The sequence below is a fragment of the Mus musculus genome, chromosome 19, assembly GCF_000001635.26.
Source record: "Mus musculus strain C57BL/6J chromosome 19, GRCm38.p6 C57BL/6J".
NCBI lineage: Eukaryota > Metazoa > Chordata > Mammalia > Rodentia > Muridae > Mus > Mus musculus.
The window spans coordinates 56744847-56768987 of record NC_000085.6 but is presented as its reverse complement, the minus strand read 5'-3'; the positions used below and the strand labels follow the sequence as shown (position 1 = coordinate 56768987).

The 24141-nt window shown below is 47.3% G+C and overlaps 1 long non-coding RNA gene and 1 pseudogene across 11 annotated transcripts in view; one reads left to right on the top strand and one right to left on the bottom strand.

Annotated features, from left to right (window-relative positions):
• Positions 1–3030: 3030 nt before the first annotated feature.
• Positions 3031–24141, bottom strand: part of Gm32718 — a 22913-nt gene continuing 1802 nt past the window's right edge. The window contains exons 1-7 of one of the 11 annotated variants that reach the window (XR_001782690.2): positions 16734–22074; positions 14884–15810; positions 14007–14075; positions 11773–12280; positions 9594–9686; positions 4143–4233; positions 3031–3984 (exon numbers count right to left, since the gene is read on the bottom strand). This is a non-coding gene — a long non-coding RNA (predicted gene, 32718). Of the gene's footprint in view, positions 4234–8750; positions 9361–9593; positions 9687–11772; positions 12281–14006; positions 14076–14883; positions 15811–16733; positions 22075–24141 lie in introns of those variants that run through there. The other 10 variants (XR_001782689.2, XR_001782692.2, XR_877954.3 and 7 more) reach the window with 10 other exon arrangements.
• On the top strand, positions 13558–14110 carry Gm6990 (predicted pseudogene 6990; annotated as a pseudogene).

Here is a 24141-nt window from a genome sequence, read left to right as displayed (position 1 = left end):
AGAAATAGGATCGTTTATCTGAGCAACCATGGTTGGGGATACACCAAAGAGAGACAGATTCCTTTTCTATCCAAGTACAAGGGGGAAATCACTCCATTTCAAAAGCAAGACCCTTCCCACACCCTTGGCTGCATCAGGGAGATATGACAAACAGCATCACATGTCCTCCTTGGAGGTCATGACACCTACATGCGAAGCTACTCTGGCCTTGGTCACCTGAGGTTTCCCAGCACTGCTTTTCTCCCCCCACCCCACCCCACCCCTTGCTGCTGATGTTCCCACATCATGGATTTCTGGGCTAAATACTCCACAAAGCAGGTACTTCTCTGGTTGAACTCCTAACACCCCATGCAGCATTTAGAGCATGTGAAAGGACAGGTAGATGGCGGGACATGGCCGAAGCTGTTTATTGAGCTGCTAATTTGTGGAGACACAGTGGATTTAGCAACAGATCTGGAGAAACAAAGTTTGCTGATGTTTATTCAAGCGCTGCTGTCAAAACTGAAGTCCAGTTTCCTAACCATATCATAACAGCCTTTCAATGTACGCTGGAATAGGAGGGGGCGATGGTCCTCAGAAGGTTGGAATCTGGCAGAAATTATAGATATTATGAGAATTTGGATGGTTCTCTGGGCAGGTGTTCTGACGTCAGGAAGCCCAGCTGAACTTCTAAGACCAAGGCTGGCTATCTAATGTTCAGGATGAAACTGAGCTCTGCCCACGTGGCTCGATGCAGTGGTTTTCGTGTGTGTGTGTGTGTGTGTGTGTGTGTGTGTGTGTGTGTGTGTGTGTTTGCGCGCACACATATGTATGTGCATACATCACACAAGCCAACTTTGCGTGTTACTCCTTAGGAGCCATCTACCTCATTTTTAAAACTTATTTATTGTGTGTCTGAGAGAAAGCATAGGGTGTGGTGCCAACACCCACACGTGGAGCACCGCTTCTGAAGGACATTGATTCTTCTCTCATGTGGGGCTCAGGGATCAAACTCAAGCGGCAGCAAGCGCCTTCATCTGCTGAACCATCAAGTGGCCCTGCCTTGTTTATAAGACGGGAGTGGGGGTCTCTTATGGGGAGAAACCTGGAGTTCACCAGTTAGGCTAGGCCCGCTGGCCAGTGAGCACTGGGATCCTCCTGTCTCTGCCTCTCCCAAGCTGGGATTACAAATCCATGCCCATTAAAAATTCTGAATGCAGCGTCTACCATTGGATGCTAAGGCTGTTGTGTGCCATGAGTAAAGAGGAATGCCTGTCGCATTGGACACTGGACGTGGCCTGGACTTGGCTCCATTAAAGGGAAAGGGGTGCTCAGAAAGGGCTACTCACTGAGGGCTGCTGGAGGCTGATGAGGGACACACTCCCAGGCTTCAGGAACCACAGTTTGGGGATTACAAAATCTGGCTCACCAAACTCATGAGGTCCTGGGTTTCTGTCTGTATAGTCCCTTCGTCTCTCATCTCCATATCCCTCCAGCTATCTCTGCTCAACCCCATTGGCCTGACCAGAAACACAGTTTCCATCACTTTCCACCAAAAACTTACTCCTCCTGGGCACATTGTGGGTTCCATTGTCTTAGCGCAGAAGGTCTCCATTGGGGGAAAGTTTGCCCCTTGGAGGACATTTGGCACTATCTGAAGACATTTCCAGTTGCCACAACTGGAGTGCCATGCCTCAGGCTTTTAGTGGCTAGAGACCTGTGTAACTTTAATTTTTTTCAAATCCTATTTTCTATGATGGTTCTTAAATGTTTTAACCTCCTTTGTAGCTCACCACCCACCAGAGGTGGTGGAAAAGAAAGGATACGGGGAAGTGGACCTGTTTAGAAAGGTTCTTTGGAGCAACTCCTGTCTATGTTGTCTGGAAATTGACATTTTAGTGCACAGGTTAGCAGGCAGTGGCAGCTTGATTCACTCACAAACATTTCATGGATACACCAACAGTCCAGTTTGGTAGAGACGGGTTAACAACAGCAGTGACACAATCTGGCACAGTCAGCCAGGCCTCAGCAGTCAGCAGGAGGGACCAACAGGAACACCAGGAGAAGTTCTCAGCTGTGCCTCTCTCGGGGAAGTGGAGATCAGAAAAGATGCAAGACCCACAAGCCTTGCACAGTTAAGTGTACCAACAAACCAAGTTCTCTCTCTCTCTCTCTCCCCATCACTCCATCAGGTTTTATTTATACCCTCCAAACATCACATGTCTTCCATGTGCCTTGCCTTAGCATGGGTCTTGTTTTAGCACATGTATCTAGATTAGCCCGAGTCCTCAGAGTCCCGACAAATGGAGCTCAAATATGCAATGTAAGGCGGACCAATACACACATACTGTTAGCAAAGAATCCTTCATCACGTGTCCTTTCACATTTTTTATTTAAATATTTTTTAATTACGTATTTTCCTCAATTACATTTCCAATGCTATCCCAAAAGTCCCCCATACCCTCCCCCCCCCACTCTCCTACCCACCCATTCCCACTTTTTGGCCCTGGTGTTCCCCTGTACTGGGGCATATACAGTTTGCATGTCCAATGGGCCTCTCTTTCCAGTGATGGCCGACTAGGCCATCTTTTGATACATATGCAGCAAGAGTCAAGAGCTCCGGGGTACTGGTTAGTTCATAATGTTGTTGCACCTACAGGGTTGCAGATCTCTTTAGCTCCTTGGATACTTTCTCTAGCTCCTCCATTGGGGGCCCTGTGATCCATCCAATAGCTGACTGTGAGCATCCACTTCTGTATTTGCCAGGCCCCGGCCTAGTCTCACAAGAGACAGTTATATCAGGGTCCTTTCAGCAAACTTTTGCTAGTGTATGCAATGGTGTCAGCGTTTGGAAGCTGATTATGGGGTAGATCTCTAGATAAGGCAGTCTCTAGATGGTCCATCCTTTTGTCTCAGCTCCAAACTTTGTCTCTGTAACTCCTTCCATGGGTGATTGTTCCCAATTCTAAGAAGGGGCAAAGTGTCCATATTTTGGTCTTTGTTCTTCTTCCTTTCACATCTTTTCTTTAGCAGAACATCCTCTCTCTTGTGTCTGCTTCAGTGAAACATTCCTTCACAAGTCTGCCTTAGTCTTTCACTTGTGTGGACTTCAGGAAAATACTCCTTCATGCATTTGTCCATCCAACACAGCTGACTTTCCAAAGAACCTTAAAGTTTTCACTTCAGAGACCAGGAAGAGTTAGTTATCTGCCTGCACTGAAGCTGTGAAGGTCGTGAACTCGGCTGACAGTGCTGAGTGGTAGGTAGGTGTCCTCCACCTGAGACGTCATCTTTCTTGTTCCTTCACTTGACCTCACCCTTCTATGATTCAGGAACAAATGAATTCCTCTCCCTGTGCCAGTGCCTACAGTTAAGCATGTGCCTTTAGTAGTGAGATCATGGCTTGGAGACTCATTCAGTTCACCATATAGCTGTTCAAAATTAACTCACTGTTCTACAAATGCACAGGTCTGGTGCTTGGCTCTGGGGAGGTTCTTTGGTCCACATCCCATGTGGCAAGTGACAATAGGAGCATCTGTGAGAAGCCAGAGGAATTCACACCAGTTTGCTCTTGGGAGAGATAACTGAGGTCATGAGAGGACAGCATCCCCAATGATGAAATCACCTCACACCAGGCCTCCCTCTTAAAGGGTTTGCCATCTCTCAGAATCATAACAGAATCCAAGCTTTTAGTACTCAAACTTTCTAGGACAATCTCAAATAATATTTAACGATAGTCCCTTATCTAAATCCATTAAATCTGGGAAGCAGAGCTAGAGAGATAAGAGCATGTGGAGTAGCAAGGGCCAAGGAAATTGGGGAGCACAAATGCACTGAGACTCCTCCAACACTTCAGCATAAGCAGCAGATCGTCATCTCCAGCTCCATCATCTGGGAGCACTCCAGCATGAGCAGCAGACCGTCATCTCCAACTCCATCATCTCTAGCTCCATCATCTGGAGTGGAGAGCTATGTGAGACAGGGTGACAAGCAAGGCAGTGGGAGCTAGATCAGAGGAGAACTGCTTCAGGCAAAGTGTGCTTACTTCTGTAAACATGATCAGGCTCTCCTGCTCAAGGACCCAAGGTTCTGCCACCTCCTTCCCTTCCCCCACCTCCAATCACCACCATCTGACCCTCGGTGGAAGCTGGTGGGTCTCTGACCTGGCAGAGCTAGATTACAGCAGAATCTTTTGCTTGCATACAAGCTATTCAAACAGGGGACACATCACTTTGAAGAGGTAATAGCTCCCAACTGTGGAAAGAAAGAAAACATGTAATCCATCATGTACCTTTCAGTGCAGACAGAGTGCACTGGACATGAAAGGGCTCTTCTTCTAAAAGACGATTGGACATTGCTCAAAGGGCACAAAATAACAGGTAGACGAGAAACATAAATTGTGAGAGCACTGTTGTGTCTCACGGTGGCAACAGCAGGATAATAGGTTGTTCTCGGAGAAAACAATGCTCCCTGCCCCACAATGATGATTACGGGAGACATTGCATGTGTTAATTAGGTGCACGTAGCTATTCTTCAGAGCAGGCAGAGCTCAAAACATCATGTTCTGAATAATAAATACCTACAATTTTATCTGTCAATTTAAAATTAATTTGAAAAAATTAAGAAAGAGTCTGTTCTAGTTTCTTTTTTGTTGTTAAAGGGTGATGTAATACCACACAAAACACAGGTGAGAGGAGAAAGGGTTTATTTTAGCTTATACTCCCAGATTACAGGCAGTCATGACAGGAGCAGGTTGAGGCAAGTAGTTGAGTACCAGACAGTCAAGAGCAGAGGACTAAATGCATGCGCTTGCATACGTATACCTGGCTTGACTTCTTCACTCTTACACAATTCAGGACCCCTCCTAAAGAACAGCGCTGCCCACAGTGGGCTGGGTCTTCCCATATCAATTACTTTAGTGAGAATCCCACATAGGCCAACCTTATGTAGACAATCCTTCAAGGAGATTCTCTTCCCAGCGAGTCTAATGTGTGTTCCATTGGCAATCCGGCGCTAGCCAAGGAGATTCAGGACACCTGAGGGTGTTAGTAGGATCGCAGAGGATGTGGCAGCCTGAGAAGCAAGCCAGGCATCAGGAGAAAATGAAAGCCAGGTTGCCTAACTACAAGCCCTAGGGGAAGGGGGAAGGAGGATTTTCACTCTGTCGGGGGAAGGGAAGTTAAGAAATTCTCCCAGGGGGCTGGAGAGATGGCTTAGCAGTTAAGAGCACCGACTGCTCTTCTGAAGGTTGTGAGTCTGAAAGTCGTGAGTTCAAATCCCAGCAACCACATGACAGTTCACAACCATCCGTAATGAGATCTAATGCCTTCTTCTGGGGTGTCTGAAGACAGCTACAGTGTACTTACATATAATAAATCAATAAATCTTTAAAAAAAATTTTCCCAGAAACAAAAAGAAGGGTACAAAGAGATGATGGGACTCGAAATACCTATTCAAAAAGAGAGTGGAAAATCCAGGGAGAGACAGAGGTAGACGGTTGGGAAGGGACTCTCTGAAACACCGGAAGTTATCTATAATTTTTGTTTTTCCTCCAAAGAATGGTAAGGATCGTCCTAGAAAGGGTGCATGCAGGCATTACCAGGAAGTTGGTCTGTCCTGAGAACAGGCATAAATAAGCCCTTTTAGCGTCAGCAGAGGACAGTGACAGGGCCCTTCTGCCCTCCACAGCTAGGCCTGGAGAGAGCCTGGGCAGACGTGGGGAAACGAGGCCTGTAGCTTGGGGTTTCCAGAAGACATGTGTCTGCTCCGAGTCACTGAGCCGTTGCCATGAGCACTGCAGTTCACACAAGGGGCTGAAAAGCGACTTGTGCCTTGGCGCTGTGTGTTTCCACTCTGGGTAACCTGCTCTATTGAGGTAGATGATCAGGAAGTGAACTCCCTGAGCAAGGGTTGGTCGAGTAAGATCTAATAAGCATGCCTGAGAAAGGGTACTGGTACTGTCCAGGCCCACAGACATGACACGTGCTCCTCTGCGGCCTAGCCCATACCAACCTGAAGGGAAGATGCTCATTGGATGCTGCCCTTGTTCCCAGGCTGTCTTAAGGACATTCTCCACACAGAGGAGGCTGTGGCAGTGTCTGCCTGCCTGTCCCTGCTGTGTGCCACCTGGGCATGTAGTCTCACACACCTGTCCCCTGTCTGCTTGCTCTAGAGTGCAGTGTTTAACTCTTCCATGTGGGCACAGACGGTGTGATGAGAACATATGAATACTGCTTATTTGATAGGCAAATGTATCTTGATTAGGATATGAGATGAAAATTTGTCCCTCGGTAGCAGGTACCAGGACTTCATGATACTTCCCACGTATCATCTCACTGTCTGCTACAGTTCTGGGGTCACCTACCTTGTAACTTTATACACAAAGCTGGCTAAGGACAGCACAACCATCAGCACCAGCTAACAGAACCAGTCCCAGTGGGAAGGAGGTGACGGAGGGATTAACAAATCCCAGTGCCACAGACAGCTGCGGAGGGATTAAGGAGAAGACCGTAGAATATTACAGCCGCTGGACAGCCCACGCCATCCCTTCTGCTTTTCAGACCCAAAGAAATCCTGTAGCTTTGAAGTTTTGAGCAGGAAATGAGAAGGTCTTGAGAGCTCAGATATCCCTGAGATGTCTTCAGAAGAAAAAAAGGAAAAAAAAATCCATGGGGTAGATGATAAAATGGGGCAGCAGGACCTTTATTTTTAGATGTTTATTCTATGCAGTATTTATACATCTTTTATCAGGTACATATTTTATTTTACTATATTTTTAAGCTATCTAGGAACACAAAACAAACAACTGAGAGCTGCTGGCTCAGGAGCAAAGCAGTCCCAGGCTCAGAGTTCACATCTCTAGGATGCTTTGAGTCATCAAAACTTGCTGGGAACCAAGTAGCTGCCAGGACCTGGGAGCCAGACTGATGAGGACAGAGAAAAGACCAGGCCTGGGACTTGAATGCAGGAGCAAGCCTTGTGTTGTAATTTTCATTTGAATGCACATAACCTGTCTTTTTGTGAGACTGTGGTTGAGAGATTACCATAGTCACTGTACGCCCACACCCTTGGTGACTTCTTCCCTTGGTGATTCTGGGTCCAGCATGTGACTTGCTTAGGCCAATAGGACACCATCAAGCATAATCCACGGAGCTTGAAAAGTGCTTGTGTATTGAGGCTGGCCATTTCAAAATATTGCCTCCCTGTGAGGAATCACCTGACCCAGTTGACAGCTGACACCAACCTGCTGATGTGTGAGGACATATTAGCCCCCAGAGAAATGCCAGATTAATGAGTTCTGGGGCATAAACATTAGGAGAAACCCTCACCCAGCCATGACCTACCATAGAATCTCAAGCAAGTAAACAGTGGTGGTTTATTATGCAGCAATAGACAACTGGTCAACCACGTCCAATGCTTCTTGCTACCCTTGCATCTAGCACCCTGCCTTGTGTGTTATAGGTGATCAATAAATAAGACTTTCTATAGCTTCTGTGTAAGGAGACAAAGAAAAGAGAATGAAATGTAGCCTGGAATGGCTGGATCTGGCTGCGGTTCAGGCTGGGCATTTAATCTCTCAGTACTCTAGTTTATTTCTGGACTGGAGATTTCATAGACGTAGTTAGTCTAGGTGAGAACAGATGCTGTAGATGGATGCCACCCTCCTCTAACTGCGTCATGAGGTCAGAAAGCTGTCTTCAACATCCAAAGGGAAGAGATTTAACCCAGTCTCCATCTGCGGTCCACTCCCTTCTGTCTGGTGAGGTGACCTGAAGGCTTTAGGGAGAAGTCTGAGCATCCACTGGACCAAATGGTAGACATTTCAGCAGCCCCAGGCTCCTGGGCTAAGTTCCCTTCCTGGGAACCATTCCTCCTAATCAGCACAAACCACCAGGCAGTACTAGCACGAGGCATTGGCAGAGCATCCCAGAGACGACTAGTGAACCATCTCACAGAATGGAAAGAGGAGAAAGAACACTTCGTGCAGCAAACCGCATCAGAATTTCTTGGGAATTTTAAGATATTTGTCTTAGACTCAGAGAGTAGCTTGTCTATTGGCCATGGGTTTACAGGCTATGGCCGATTCTGTAAATAGTTTGTGAATGATTTTATGGCTGATAAATATAATTAAAAAGTGGAACAAATAGACTGTGTGTTAACTAGAGGCTTTTTCTCAGAATGATTTATTTAATGAGTCATATTGTTCTTATCTCTCCTCCATGGCGAGAGCATCCTGGCTGCTGTTCTGTTGCCAGGCTCCTCCAAAAAACATTGCCCTCTTTGCTCCAGAGAGGCAGCATGTACGCAGAGCTGCCTTGACCTCAGAGAAGGTCTACCCTTTTCCTTCCTTCTGCAGCCTCTCCCACAGAGGAGGAAGCAACACTGTCTCGGGCAATTTATTTTTCAGGTACTGCTTCTCAAAACTCCTTCATCAGCCACTACTCTATCAAGGTCAAAGCCCCGGGGACAGGTTTCTGCTGAGTGGCATCCCAGATGCTGTGCCTTCCCTCTGGGGCTTCCCAAGGCTGCCATCTGGGTATATGCCCTTGGATAGCTTGAGGCTTTTGAATCACGTGGGGGACTTTTTGTCATGAATGGATGTCAAAGACATGACCTTCCAGGATCTCCATGTAAAACTCTCTCACTGACTCATCCCTGCTCCACATAATTCCTAACCATCACCGGCCATCAGTCGAGCCAAAAATCAACCATGGCTGCCCGTTTAGAATGGTTCAGTGAGGTAGCAAAGAAGCATCACACGGAGTCTCTGGAAGAGCGCTCGAGCTATTTACATATTAAACCAAATAAAGTTGAATCAACAAAGATAGGAGGAAAGGACTCCTCAAAGCAAATGCTGACAGAAGCAAGTCCACTCAAATATGTTTCAGGATGGAGAGAGAGAGCATCCAGGATGCTCTAGCTCTAGGCCCAAATATATTTCAGACACAGAAAACCAGGAGACCATGATGGCGGGTGGAGAGGTGTCATTGTTGAACACAGTACCGTGAGTGTAGATGCTCAGTCAGTAGAAGCACAAGCTGCAGACAGACTTTGAGTCCTTGTTATTGTGTATCCGTAGTAACTAGGAGACAGCGGCTGCTGTGGACCTGAGCAATGAGTCATAGCTGTGAAGCCAGAGAGCTTCCTTACCAGGGAAGACAGACATGCACATATAGTAGGGGAAAGCCAAGACAACCCCTGCCATTAAAGGTGTCAGAAGTTCCATCTTTTCCTTTCTGACTCTTGCCCATCTTGGTACAGTGATGGGTAATGTCCTCAGTGTCTCCTATGTGCATTAAAACTCACCCGGGGCTGGCTTAGGGGAGATGGCTCTGCAGGTTAAGGTGCTGCCGTCAAAGGCAAAGGTCCTGAGTCTGGTATCTGAAGCCACATAGGAGAAGGGGAGAACCAATGCTTACAAGTTAAGTTGTCTTCTGACCTCTACATTCATGCCATGGAATGTGTTCCCTCCCTCCATCTACACTCAATAAATTAATTTAAACAGACAGTCCTGGTCTGGGGAGATAGCTGAATCTATAAGATAGTGCCCAAGCGTGGAGACTTGATTCAGAGCCCCAGCACCCATATTAGAAACTGGACACAGTGGCACACACCTGAAGACTCCGAGCTGGGGACGTAAAGGTCCTCAAGGAGCTTTTGACCAGCAGTCTAGGTGGGTCAGTAATGCCCAGCTTCAGTAAGAGAGCCTGAGTGCAAAAATAAAAGAGTGTTTGAAGAAGACACCTGAGGCAGATCTCTGGCTTACACAATTGTGTGTGAGCGCCTTCACACGTACATGGACAAAACACTACTCCCCTCCCCCCACATCAACAAAATAAAACAAACGCCACTGCCTTTCCCTGAAATGTCTTCTATCTGATCTTCCCTGGGTTATGCCATCTGCTTCTCTCTAAACTTCAGTAGTGGAGAACCAGGATACAGCAAACACGTGGAGCCAGAAAGATCTCTGTGTAGAACCAACGTGGAATTTGGAGAACAGTGGTCTGCAGGGGTGGGGGTCAAATTGTGCTGAGAGTTTATCAGAGGAACCAAGACAGACAAATCAGAAATAAGTCACCCACCAGATCTGAGATTGAAGCTACTGTTTGTATTACTTGTTGGCTAATAAACCATCTTCTCAGGACCCTTTATACGTTTATAAGTAAAGGGACAGAATGATATACCTGAGAGGTATACCTCTTTTACAAGGCCGACTCTCCAAGATATGCAGATTTCTGAGCAAAAAAAAAGCTGTGTGAGGAGTGTGTGTGTGTGCGTACATGTGTGGTGTGTGTGTGGAGTGTGTGTGTATGTGTGTGCATGGTGTGTGTGAGGAGTGTATATGTGTACATGTGTGTGTGGTGTAGTGTGTGTGTGTGGTATGTGTGGTGTATGTATGTGTGTTCGTGTGTGGTGTGTATGTGAGGAGTATGTATGTGTACATGTGGTGTGTGTGAGGAGTGTGTATGTATATGTGTGTGTGGTGTGGTGTGTGTGTGGTATGTGTGGTGTATGTATGTGTGTGCATGTGTGGTGTGTATGTGAGGAGTATGTATGTGTACATGTGGTGTGTGTGAGGAGTGTGTATGTACATGTGTGTGTGGTGTAGTGTGTGTGTGGTATGTGTGGTGTATGTATGTGTGTGCGTGTGTGGTGTATGTGAGGAAGGAGTGTGTATGTGTACATGTGTGTGTGTGTTACATGTTACTATGGAGATCAGAACAGGATGCTATGTGCCTTCCTCTGTTTTTCATCTCTTTTTCCTGATACGGGATCTCTCACTTAATTGGCAGCTGGAAGCAAGCTCTCATCCTTTTGGCTGGATGATGGGAGAACAAGTTATCCAGAACTGCAAGTCTCTCTCTGCCCAGGCACTGCTGGGTTTACAGGCGTACGAAGCCATGCTTGGGGTTTGATGTGTGATCTGGACACACAGACTCAGACCTTCATGCTTGCAGAGCAACCCCTCTGACCCAGTGGGCTGCCTCTCTTGCCCAAAGAATATTTTAGAAAGAGGACTTCAATGTGAGGTCGGTCGGACGGAACTCAGAAGAGGGTAGGAAGATGGTGGTTCTGGTCACTGTAGCTCAACTTTACTATTGATTTCTCAGAGGCTTATGTCAAAATGTCAGGAAGGAAGGAAGGAAGGCACAAAGCTCTCGACCTTGGTGTGACAGCTTCATCTTGAGTCAAATTAATTTCCTGTCTTACTGAGTAATCAAAAACCATAACACTGAAACCAGTGCTAAAAATACCACGGCAGCGACCGAAACACACAGAGTGCTTCTCTCCATCCATGTTCTTCCATGAGAGTAGTTAAGCCGTGAATCACTGAGAATTCCTGCAGTATGTCCTGCACAGCGTTCAACATTGATTACGAGCTTGAGGACAGGAGGCGAACTTCCGTTGTGTTCTCTCTCTCTCTCTCTCTCTCTCTCTCTCTCTCTCTGTCTCATCTCTCTGTCTCTGTCTCTCTCTGTCTCATCTCTCTGTCTCTGTCTCTCTCTGTCTCTCTCTCTGTCTCTCTGTCTCTGTCTGTCTCATCTCTCTGTCTCTGTCTCTCTCTCCCTGTCTCTCTGTCTCTCTCTGTCTCATCTCTCTGTCTCTGTCTCTGTCTCTCTCTGTCTCTGTCTCTGTCTCTCTCTCTCACACACACACACACACACACACACACACACACACACACACACACACTGTGGAGTTGATCAACACTGCCCTCCCCATCCTTCTAAGTTGCTCCTTGTAAAGAAGTTTCACCCTGAGTTATGGCAGAATTCTCAGCAGAATTCTCACCATGACAGTTCCCTCTGTGCCTTGAAATGCTTTGCATGGAGAGACGGATCCCCAGGGCTGCTTGTGGATAGGCGACTTCTCTCCAGGTCGCTGGTTTGCAGCTGGCCACAGAATGGCAAAGGTAATCTCACCTGGCCACCTTCTGGTGACCAGGGCTGCCAGAACTGTGGCTGTGGTGGGGAGGAGATGAGCAGTCCCATGAGCCATACCTCAGTGAACTTGAAATGCTAATTAAAGAAGCACTGGCCTGACCGTGATGCTATGTAGCAGGTTCCACCCAGTGACAATCATGAGAGGTGTGAGAACTCAGCCAGCGAGGCTCAGCTCACAGAGGGGCAAGCAAGATAGTCTGGATGAGTCAATTGGACCCTAGGTAAGCAGGGCCACACCCTTGCTGATGCATCCTGTGTGGGTCTCGGTCACTCCAGAGCTCTGCATCCGCCTTTACTGGCTCTCGCCTTTCTGCCTTGATTTCTTCACTGATCCAGTGAGTGAGCAGAGAACAGATCTGGAGGAAGAAGATGCGGGGCAGCAACAGCACATGTGGGTGGGGCTGGTAACTTCTTCGATAGCATGACTGCATGGTCCCAGGACTTGGTTACCCAACTGAGTGTGAACTGTGGGCTCAGTCACTGTAGACACGACACACCCACTTCTTCCTCGTGGCTAATGTGTGGTCTGTGACCAAGGCTGCTCTAGAGGGTGTGCTGTTGTTTTTAGTCAACAGGGAGATAGCCGCAGGAGTTGGAGGAAAGCATTTAAAATGTTGCACAAGGGTTCGGCACCGCTGCTGTATGCACACATCATTTCGTGTGCTTTGCCAGAGCATCGGTCGGCAGTAGGCTTGGGATTTGGAAAAATGTCATTTACCACGGAAAGACTGAGAATCACTCGACAGAGCGTTTAGGGCTTCCTGTGTGTGTGGGGGGGTGTGTGGGTGTCAGCGTGAGGGGTGTGGCCCTACAAGGAACTGGTAGTCCAGGCTTATGAACCACCAGCTGACTGATGGCTCCGTGGTTACAGGAGACCCTCCAGGGTATCTCTGTGCCAAGATGGACTCCAGGGGCATGGGAGCCATAGCCCGAGCCTCTTCTATGTCTACCAAAGCCTCTGGCAGAGAGCTGAGAGGAACAGCCACACAGCTGCCCTTGAGTGAAGCTATTCTTTGCACAACTGATAATTATAAGGAGAATGATGCCGGGCAGTATTTGGCTTTCGTAAGCGAGGGGTCACTTGTTATTTTCTGCCTCCTTGTGTGTGCATCCCCACACTGAGTGTGTATGGCTGTGTGCATGTGTACATGCATGTGTGTATGTGCGCGTACACGCACATGGACATGTGTGTGGTCTTTCTCAGTCACTGTCCATCTTATTATCGAGACAGGGTCTCTAACTGAACCTGGAGCTAGCTGGTGATCGAGTGAGGCTCCCCCACCCATCCCCACGCCCCCACCCCGATCTGCCTGTCTCCACTTCCTCAGAGCCTGGATTACAGGCAAGCTCCACTAGCTTCTAGCTTTTAAATGGATTCTGGGGATTTGAACTCAAATTCTCATACTTGTATGCTAAGCACTTTACAGAGAGAGCCATCTCCCAGCCTCTCCTTGCTCTTCCTACATCCATTCTGAAGGTAAACTTCTGGGCACCATAAACCAGGGATGGCTCTGTTTCCGCATTAAGCTAAATATAAATCTTAAAATGAATTACAAGCAGTCTTTAAAGGAAGTCACAGTCTTCTAAGAGGGACCACATCTGTCTGTTGATTGCATCTTAAAATTTATTTCTGGGGTCACACAGCTCAGGTCCCTGACTTGGGTCACACCGTGCTCTGCACCGTTCTCTGGTCCTCCCTCACAGTCTTTCCGCCACCATGCCTTCATTCATCATGAACACCAATGTTCTCTGCGCCTCGGTGCCAGAGGGGTTTCTCTCCGACCTCACCCAGCAGCTGTTGCAGGCCACCGGCAAGCCCACACAGTACATCGCAGTGTGCGTGGTCCCAGACCAGCTCATGACTTTTAGCGGCACAAACGACCCCTGTACCCTCTGCAGCCTGCACAGCATCGGCAAGATCCCTGGCGCCCAGAACCACCACTACATCAAGCTGATGTGTGGCCTGCTGTCTGATCACCTGCACATCAGCCAGGACTGGGTCTGCATCAACTATTATGACATGAACACAGCCAATGTGGGCTGGAATGGTTCCACCTTCACTTAAGTCCCGGCCTCACTTACCTGCACTACTGTTCTTCGAGCCTTGCTGCACGCAGTGTTCTGTGTTTATCCACCTGTAGCTATGCCCACCTTCCGGTCAGGAGAAATAAATGGTTTAAGAGAGAAAAAAATTATTCTTGGTGTTTAGACGCTTGGGTTATTTTTATTTATTTATTTTTTATTATATGTAAGTACACTGTAGTGTGTCTTCAGACACTCCAGAAGAGAGCATCAGATTTTGTTATGGATGGTTGTGAGCCACCATGTGGTGGCTGGGATTTGAACTCAGGACCTTTAGAAGAACAGTCAGCGCTCTTAACCACTGAGCCAACTCACCAGCCCCAACACTTGGGTGCTTAAATCCATATAAGCCTTTGGTGCACCCATAGTGGATCATGAATGATTTCCTTATGTTGCTGGACAGCAGGATGGTGCTCACAGGTACTTAGGAGGTAAATCCCATGAGAGCCCCAAATGGCCACACAACTGATTGCTCTCTTTGTCTCTTATTTTACAGCAGATGCAGAGGCCTGCCAGGACAGGGGTTAGAGGCAAACGTAGCTAGCTTTGGGATCATCAGTAAGCCAAGGTCTCTGCACAGGAAAGCCTCAAGGAGCTGACATTTACTCACAGATGTGGTGGGCAAATACCCAAGCTGTGATTGCCTGGGTCTCACCCATACATGTGGGGAGGCTTAGAGAACTGTCTCCTGGAGCCGTTGTTATTATTACCCCTTTTGTTTCCCGAGATTATAATATAAGTACATCATTTCCTCCTTCCCTAGCCACCATCCAAGCCTCTCGTATACCCTCCCCTGCTCTCTTTCAAATTCATGGTCTCTTTTCCCATTCACTGTCACATGCCTATATGTACATGCACATATGTTCTTAAATACAACCTGTATAGTGTTACTTGCGTGTGTGTTCTCAGGGCTGAGTCGGAACCTAGGCCCACTTTCTTTATTCCACACAAATGGTATATATCACACGGAGCCTCTGCGACCGTCACGCTGGCCTCTGCTTTCAATTTTTCTGATAACACTCTAGCACCTTGATGAGTAAGTATCGTAGAGGTGTTGAGGCAGGTAATTCCATTTCGGGGGTGGGGCAGGTCTGTTCTTCACTCTATGAGGTGGATAGAACCATCCATGACCTCCGACCCCTAGAAGCTAGTAGAAGAACACACCCAACTGAGACACCAAGAAGCCTCTAGGCATGGCACACGTCCCCTGGAGAGCACCGGAGACCTGGCTCTATACAGTTGAGACAGGGTTAAAAACTTACCAGTTCAATAAAAATATGCTCAATATTATGCAAGAAAAAGCAACAGTGAGATTCAGCTCGACGCAGACTAAAATGGCTAAACACTCTCGAAAAGACAATGCCAAGCGTTGGCGAGTATTTCCAGAGAGGCTGGAACTCTCACACACTGCTGTTGCGGACACAAAACAGGACAATGACTTTGGAAAATAGCTTGGCGACGTGTTTTTCTTGAAACATGAAACCAAACATTCACTTATTACGGGCCAACAGTCACATAGTTAGGGGTGGGAGCCGCTCCTAAATGTGTGCACAAAGGAAGATGTAGACTCACACATAAACCTGAATATGGGTGCTTGGAGCTTCTCTGTTCGTAGCTGCCAAAAATGTAGACACCACCCAGATGTCCTTACCCCCGTGTGTGGATAAACATGCTTTGGCACATTTAGTCAGCACAGGCAGCAATCTCCTGTAGTAGATGTGATTCTCAGGAGGTAAGAGAGTGAGAATCCACAGCCATAGAATGTGCAAGCGACTGAGTTTCTGTGACATCCCAGGAAGGCCCACTGTGTGAACAGAAAGCAGGCCTCAGCTTGCCAAGGATCAGAGATGGCTCGGGGGTGGGGGTGGGGTGGGGGTGGGGGTGGGGGTGGGGGTGGGGGTGGGGGTGAGAGTTACCTGTAAAGACCACAGAGGGATCCGGGCATTCTAGAACTTCAACATTTTTATTCTAATTGTGGCTACATGACACATGCTTTCGTGAGACTGCCCAAGATGGTGTCCTAACACAGGCTGGGTTTTTCTCATACCTAACATGCATATATTTATTTAAGAATATTTAAAAAGTATTGATGTAGCCAGAATAGGTGAGAATAGTTCATCTAAAACTAACACAGTTTCTAGCCTTTTCCAAACTAAATATATGCTACTTTTAAAAGTCTTTCAACAGGAAGCCAAAAGGTAAGTTTTGTTGGCTTACCGGGGCCCCAGACTCTTATGTAACTTCCCCACACATTCAAAAGGCCGGAGCAGGCTTCCCCCGACAAGTAGACTCCACTTTTATCAATACCATTAACTGATCAAACATATCTTTCACAGGCATCTATCTCTACATTGTTCTCCCACCTTGGTTTCTGTAAAGAACATATGGCCTCAGAGGACATTTTCCCCAATACTGTAAAAGCAGCCAGCGGCTTCAGCCTTGAGGCCGCCACAGCTCACTTCCTATGGCTACAGATAGTAATGAAAACCCAGCCTTAGAGAATGGTCATGAGTGATAAAGAAAAACTCATGCCCAATGCCCTAGTCCATGGTGGGCAACGCCATGGCCCCGCCCATGGCCCTAGATAACTACAAAATCCAGGCCATAGAGAGCACATGTGTCCATGTGAATGATAAAGAATCCCATGAAATAATGTGTGGAGCACCCTAATTGTAATGGCCTGAATTTAGCTTTAAAACTCTAGTCTGGCACTGCAAAATCACTCACCTCCCGAGGGCCCGGCAGAGAAACTTCGAGTTGAGAAATAATCTGCGTGGACCCCACTTGGATGCTCACTCGAACATCGGTGCGTAGACAGTGAAGCCTGTACTGCGCAGCTCAGCTCCAGAGGATCCGAAGCCAGGAACACCGAGTCGCATTTTACCTGTGTGCTGCCGTGCTGCCAGGAGCTAAGGCTATGCCTGCCAGGCTGAAAGGTTAGTGAGAGAGAGTGTGTGTGTGTGTGTGTGTGTGTGTGTGTGTGAGTGTGTGAATGAACGAGTGCGGGCCCGTTTTACCATTTATTTGCTTTTTGCTGTTTATGAATAAATAAAAGTTCTAGAACCTTTTCCACCTGGTTTTGAGGAATTTGTTTTCTGCCATGCTTTACGACCTAAATCACAACAGTTTTCTTAAAGTTCGATCTATCTATCTATCTATCTATCTATCTATCTATCTATCTACCTACCTACCTTTGGTGACTAGCATATGCAGGTGTATGCCTGACTGAGGAGACCGTCCGCCAGGGAAGAGGAGAATCGCCCTCTCACTCTCTACCTTATCACCCACAGACAGGGTCTCTCAGTAAACCTCAGAGCATTGGGCTCTGAGAATATTATGCAAATGGGAATTTTAACTGGTGAGTTTGCTCATCTGCAGGTTGTAGAGTGTAGTTGCAGGCTTTTTAAGTTTTTTGGCAAGGCTGCTAGCCTGCAAGCTCCTAGGAACTGTCTCTACATCTGTCAGTGCCGAGGTTATGGGCACTCACAGCCTCTCCCAGGTTTTATATGGATGCCAGGGAGCTGAACTCAGACCTTTAAGTTTGTGGAAGCTGTGCTCTTATGGAAGCACCTCCTCACCTCCCGAATTGTCCCCTTCCTGTTATATAAATATTCACATTCTGTTGTCACAGCTATTGGGATGCCTTTGGGGCAGGGCGCACCGATGTCTATGTACGACGAGCATTCCCGAAGAGAAGACATTTAAAGCACGCTTCACGATGATAACCAAAATGGAAGCAGAGCGTGCTCCAGTCTGTTCGAGCTATGAAGTCAGACTGGAAAGATGGAAGGAGAACGACTACCCAGCATTCCCCTCAATCACCTCGGCGTGAGAAAGTTATGCAAATGAGAAAACAGGAATTATAACTGGTGAGCTGGCTCTTCTGCCAATCATAAGACGGCAACCACAGGCCTTTCTGAGCCATCTCTGGGGCTGAGGTCTCACCTCCCAAGAGGGAATTTTAACCTCTATGGAGAGACAGGGCTGCCAAGAATAATGATGTTAGGTGTGAGATTAAATCCTCTCCCAGAAAACTGTCTTCAAGGTTAAGAGGTTCCTTTGGCGCTGGATCAAGAACTTGACTGACAGGCAAGACAGAGGGAGGCAGAGCTCCCTGGGGCACGAATGGTATCTGACCCTCCCCCCTTCTTTAAAATTCTTTCCCTTTATTGTCTCTATTTAAGCTTTAAATGATGAAAAAACGGGGAGAAGTGGTTGGTAAAATGAATTATAATCACAGAGGGAGCAATCAAAGGCTACATAGAGGAATAATTACACTGAACCCGGTGGAGAGAGCCTGTAATCCCAACTTCTTGGGAGGCTGAGACAAGAAGATCAGAAATTCAAGGTCTCTCTGGGCTACACAGTGCATTCCAGACCAGTGAGACCAATCCAGATCAATCAACCAACCAATCAATCAATAAATAGAGGTTTGGGATGCCATTCAGTGGTAGGTAGAATGCTTGCCTAGCGTGTGTGCATGAATCCCTTGGTTCAATCCCCAGTGTGTGTGTGTGTGTGTGTGTGTGTGTGTGTGTGTGTGTGCATACATGCGTGTATGTATGAAGAAATATATAAAGCAAGTTGGCACACCTGGCAGAGGGCTTGCTCAAAAGGGATTCAAGTGTTTCTTCTCTTTGGTTTTATCTGTCCTGGGGCATCTCCAACTCCTCCCTTAAAATGGAGTCCAAGTCAAGCAAAATCCAAATGGTCCAGCAGCCAGCCCCACAGCCTGAACCAAGGGTAGGTAGGTAGATAGATCAACAGCCCCAGAAGCTGTGATCCGGCGTGGGAGCCCAGCATCACCACAAAGTGTTGACTTTGCTGACGCTCACCTGTGGCCCCAGCAGAAAGTCAGAATGGAGCAGGTGGAGGAGGGCTGTCCAACATAGGAGAGCATGAGAGAAGCGGCCAATAGATGGAAGCCCCTAGGAAACTGAGTCTAAAGCCCGAGAAGTTCAGCTCACCTGGGTTCCCTGCAGTTTAACTCAACAAAGGTCAAGTGTGTGAGAACCGAGAGCCAGGGACCCTCTTTCCTCCGAAGCAGGTGGCCAGGTTGTTCCAGCTCTCCCTAAGTTTGAAGATGACAAAGTGGCATGCTGGAATTCAAGCCTGGAGATCCTTAGTGTCACACCACATGGAAGGTAAGGCTGGAAGGACTGTGGCTTCAAATCAAGTGTTTTGGAAATAATGCAAATAAGTGTATTTACATAGTGGGTTACGAAAGCCTCTTAAAAACAAACTGCAATTTACATCACAGACCCAGAGACTCCAAAAAGTTGTTATGTTCTAGTAAGTCAAGCCCTGTTTGCCAGCATGAGGTCTTTAAAAAAAAAAAAATACTGTCCTGCAATGATGTAATGAAAGAATGAACCGAAACCACAGAATTAAGGTCAGTGAGGCCTCCCTCTAGGCCACTGTTCCGCATGACTTATCAGTGGAGGGAGAACTTGTCTGGGTGCAAAAATCATGGCGGGTGACAGAAGGGACAGAAAACTGAAGCAAGTCCTAACACAGGTAACCTGACACTCCACACAGGGAAAGCAGCTGTTCTTGGTTTTGCCTACTTGAAGGAAATTTGTGGAATAGATTCCTTTCTAAAAGGAGGGAGAAAGACTTGTTTTTCATTATGAGAACATGTTTGTTCAAATAAAGTAATCCCTTGAAGTCAATCAAAAGCCCACTGATTGCAATTTTTTTAAAAAAATGTGTCTTTTAATTTGATAAATCAGAGATCCTTGTGATTCTGTGAACCATGCCATGCATTTTTAATTTCTCCATCTTACCCACAATTCTACACACTTTAATCTTTCAGCATCAGAAATATTTGCCCTCCAGGAAGCACCCTGTCTTCTAAAATGTAGTTCTTAAAAGCTGGTTGTCAAGGGTACTTTAGGTTCCCAAAAGCCATGGCTAAGAAATTGTAGCTGGAAGTAAGGAGAGCTGGGAAAATGGCTCAGTAGCCAGAGTGACTGCTTTGAATATATGAGTTCAAATTCCAGCACCCAGGTAAATGTTGAGCGGGCATGGTAACCACACTGTAATTCCAAAGCTTGAAGGGCACACACAAGGGATCCCTAGGGCAAGATGGCCAGCTTGACTAGTCATAGTGGTGAGCTCAAATTCATGAGTAAGGATAGCAGTGATTAAGGAAGACTCGCAGTATCTATGTTAACCCTCCATACATACGTGTGCATTTATGGTCATGCAAACACGGAAACATATACAACACACATGCACAGAAAAATAAATGAATGGATGGATGGATGGATGGATGGATGGATGGATGGATGCATGGATACGTGGGTGCATGGATGCCTGGATGCATGTGTGGATGAATGCATGGATGATGGATACATGGATGGATGTATAGATGGATGCATGGATGCCTGGATGGATACATAGATGGATGTATAGATGGATGAATGGATGGATGGATGGATGGATGTATGGATGGATAGGTGGACAGACAGATGAATGGATGGACAGATAAGTAATAGGGGCTGTGTGAATGATCCCAGGTTGACAACATGAACACTTTAGTGAATGAACTACCTGTGCCGGTCACTGTGCACACTGTATGTCACTGACTTACACAGAAGGTCTGGGAAGACAGACTGGCTATGGGGAGCGGTGTGCTATGAGATCCTGGCACTGATTTGACCTAGCCTCTATCAGGCCTTCATTGCCTATCACATCTCTCTCGCCTGCCTCTGTCTGCAGCGGACTCGACTCTGAACTTTCTTGTCACTGAGCAGATGGGAGCTTTCTCACTGGCGAGGCCTTACCCCGTGTCCCGGACACTGACGCTATGAGACCACACCCCTCCTGCTTTCCCCATACTCTGCTGGGTTTCTCCTCTTCATGTGTCCTCAGCCTCTCGGCCTCTGTGTCCTTCTCTGTCATTTCTAGCTCCTGCCCCCATCCTGTGCTTGCTGCTCCTCTAGAGCCGTGATTGGCATCATCCTATTTCACGGGTGGCTGGCACAGCAACTTTTTGGTTCTGCATCTATTTAAAGTGAAACTACCAATGCTGGGCTTTCTAGAAAGAACAGGGAAATACAGATATAGATCACTATAGCTATTGGGTGACCAAAATAAATCAGTTTCTAGTTCTCCATGCTAACGATCTATTCTAATCTCCCTCTTGAAACGGACATTTTGTCCCAGTTCCTTCTTGGGTTTGTGAAAATATTCTAGCAGTGTGCTGTGTGGACTCTGAAATTCAACTGGCTGGATTCAAGCTTTACCCAGTCCCTTCGGATGGACAGAGCCTGGGATGGTGTGTGTTGTCATTTTGACAGATTCTAGGATCGCCTGGGAGGTGTGCCTAAGTGTGGTGGTGGTGGTGGTGGTGGTGGTGGTGGTGTTATCTTGGCTGCATTAATTGCAGTGGTGTGATCATCCAGAGGACGGGAGTATCCTAAGTGCTGAAAGCAAGCTAATCACTAGCAGGCAAGCATTTCCCTCTAGCTCCTTGGAATGCAAAATGGCCAACTCCCTAAAGCTTCCACTGCCGAGACTTCCCTACCCATCATGGGGATGAATGTGAGTCAGAATAAGCCCATTCTCGCTGGAGTGGCGTTTGTCAGAGCATTTTGCCACAATAAAAAGAAAATTGAAATATAGAGTTAACCATACCAGACATTTTCCTTGATAAAGGATTTTGTTTTTCGATCCCAGGAATCCAGCACTAAAGCACATCCTTAGTTAGTCTCTACTCTCCTTCTCTTGGAGAATCTACCTACACTACAGGCAGATGAGACAGTGCTAGGCCCAGCTGTCCCAGGGGGAGGAAGTACAAAAGGCACAAAGGGTCTGACTCCAGAGCGTCATCATGGCGGCTCAGGAAAACAGGCTTCTTTAGAAGTGACTTGGCCAAGGCATGAGCTTGGTCTGTGCAGGGCGACCATTAAGGCCATCCAACTCAGATATTCTATGAATATAAATTGTTTTCTAGAAAGAAATTAACGTGTCAAGTTAAATTTGTACCCATTTATATAGAGACACCAGATTTGACAGAACTTCTAGTTAGTTTACTGACTTGTTTAAAAAAAAAAAAAAAAAAAGAACAGGTCTTGCAGGGACAGGGTTGGACAGCTACATGGAAAAAGTTATCTGGAGCCCTGCTGCCGCAGGAGGAATGCAGAAAGGCCATGTGCTCCTCGACCGCCCGCCCGCCCGCCTGCCCGCCCGAAGCACTGGCCTTCCCTCATCAAAGTCTGAGGTTGACTGTGAGGTTTATGAACATTCCCTCTAGAAGCTTGAGGATTCTTTCTGTGGACTGCAGACTCCCAGAAGAGGCATTTCAAGGGACAGGAGGGTTCCAAACTCCAAGCCTTCCTCAGAACAGTGTCATCTCAGAGATGCATTTATGAAATAAGGTCTGAGGAAGGGGTGGGCATGTGACGGGAAGATAACCTCTTATTCACAACCGAAGCTGCTTGTAGCTAAAATGACCACGTTTCTTATTAAGTTTCAAAGATGCTAAAGAAGAAAAGGAGGAGGAAGAGGAGGAGAAGGGTAAGAGGAAGATGGCGGGGGAGGGGAAGTGGGGAGAAAAGGAGAGGGGAGGGGGAGTGGGGTGGGGGAGGGGAAGGGGTGGGGGAGGGGGAGGGGGAGGGTGGGGGAGGGAGAGGAGGAGGAGGAGGAGGAGGAGGAGGATGGTACATGGGCTTTGAGGCTTCTTTTTTGTTTTGTCTTTGAATGCCAGAGACAATCACCACAGGTGACTTCCCTTACTTGACTGTCACTTTAAGTGTCAGAGTGACCCTGAAGCTTACTGACTGGATTAGGCTGGCTGACCAATGGTCTCCAGGGATTCACCTGTCTGTCCCCACATATTCCCCCGGGGCTGAGGTTCCGGCTTGCACTGCCATGCCCAGCTTTTTATGTGAATTCTTGGAATCTGATTGAAGGTTCTCTTGCTTACACAGTAGGCATTTTATCAACCGAGCCATCAACCCAGGCCTAGAAAACATTGAGTTTTAACAGAGCAACTGGTAACTCACTTAAAGGTGTTTGTATCAGTTACATAATTACACATGAACGTTTCATCTGTGGAACCTCATTCCACATCCCGGGACATCTGGTTACATGTATTTTCTTGTATTGTTTGGGGTGCACCAATGTTGGAATTTTGGGGGGGGTTGCCTTTAGTAGGTGGCGCAGGCACCTGGGGAGACTACAGCAAACACCCAGCAAACAGCACTCCACAGATGCTTTCAAGTCACGTCTGAGTGGCTGGCCATTGGTAGGGCTCGCTCCCTTCCCCCAGATGTGGATTCTGGCACATGAAGCATTGCTATTTAAAGGCCTTCTGCTCTGTTGAACTTTAATCATCTGCCATGTCCTGGTGTTCTGTGAATGAGAAATTCTGAGTTTCTCCAAATCTGGGTTGGGACAGGGACGGGGGGGGGGGAGGGGCGGGAATCCTGTAGAATAGGGGATACCTGCTCTAAAGAAAAAAAAAAAAAAAAAAACAGTCCGGGGCCTGCAAAGAAGGGTAGATGAAGCCCAGGGCATCGTGGTTAACTTGAGAATTCAATCGGGAAGCTAGCGCTTTGGATCTCATCTGTTTTATATCCCGAGTCTTATCCATTACCCAATGTGTGTTTGGAGGGTGTTGGATACTGGGGACACTGTGAAACATTCTGTAACCTTTGACCCACTGAAAGAAGCCCAAGCTGTCAGAGCCATCCAACCAAGAGCAGTTTGCACCAGATAGCCAGGTGGGGGCACTGCTGAGAGGGTGGTCTGCCTTCAGTCCCTGAGAAGGACTGTCTGAGTGACAGGCAGGAGACAGAAGCATCTCGGGACAGAGGCTAAGAAGCAGGCCCAAGAGGAAGGCTCTGAGAGGGCCAGGCCCTCTCCCAACTCTTTATTTGGGGCAAGCTGTTCGACCTTTCTAAACCTCGGTTTCCCCATCCCCAAAATGTGGTAGCACAGAACTTATCTCGTGTTCTCTTCCCTTCTGGTACTGGGAGGCACAGGGCTGTCAGTGAGGAGCTAAGGAAACCGAGAAGAGCTAGCTATTGTTTCAAAGCAGTCTCCCTCTGAGGTGCGCCTCAGTCCTGAGACAGTGTTCTCTATTTCCCATCCCAGTGGCAAGACAAGTCTGGAGAGTACAAAAATT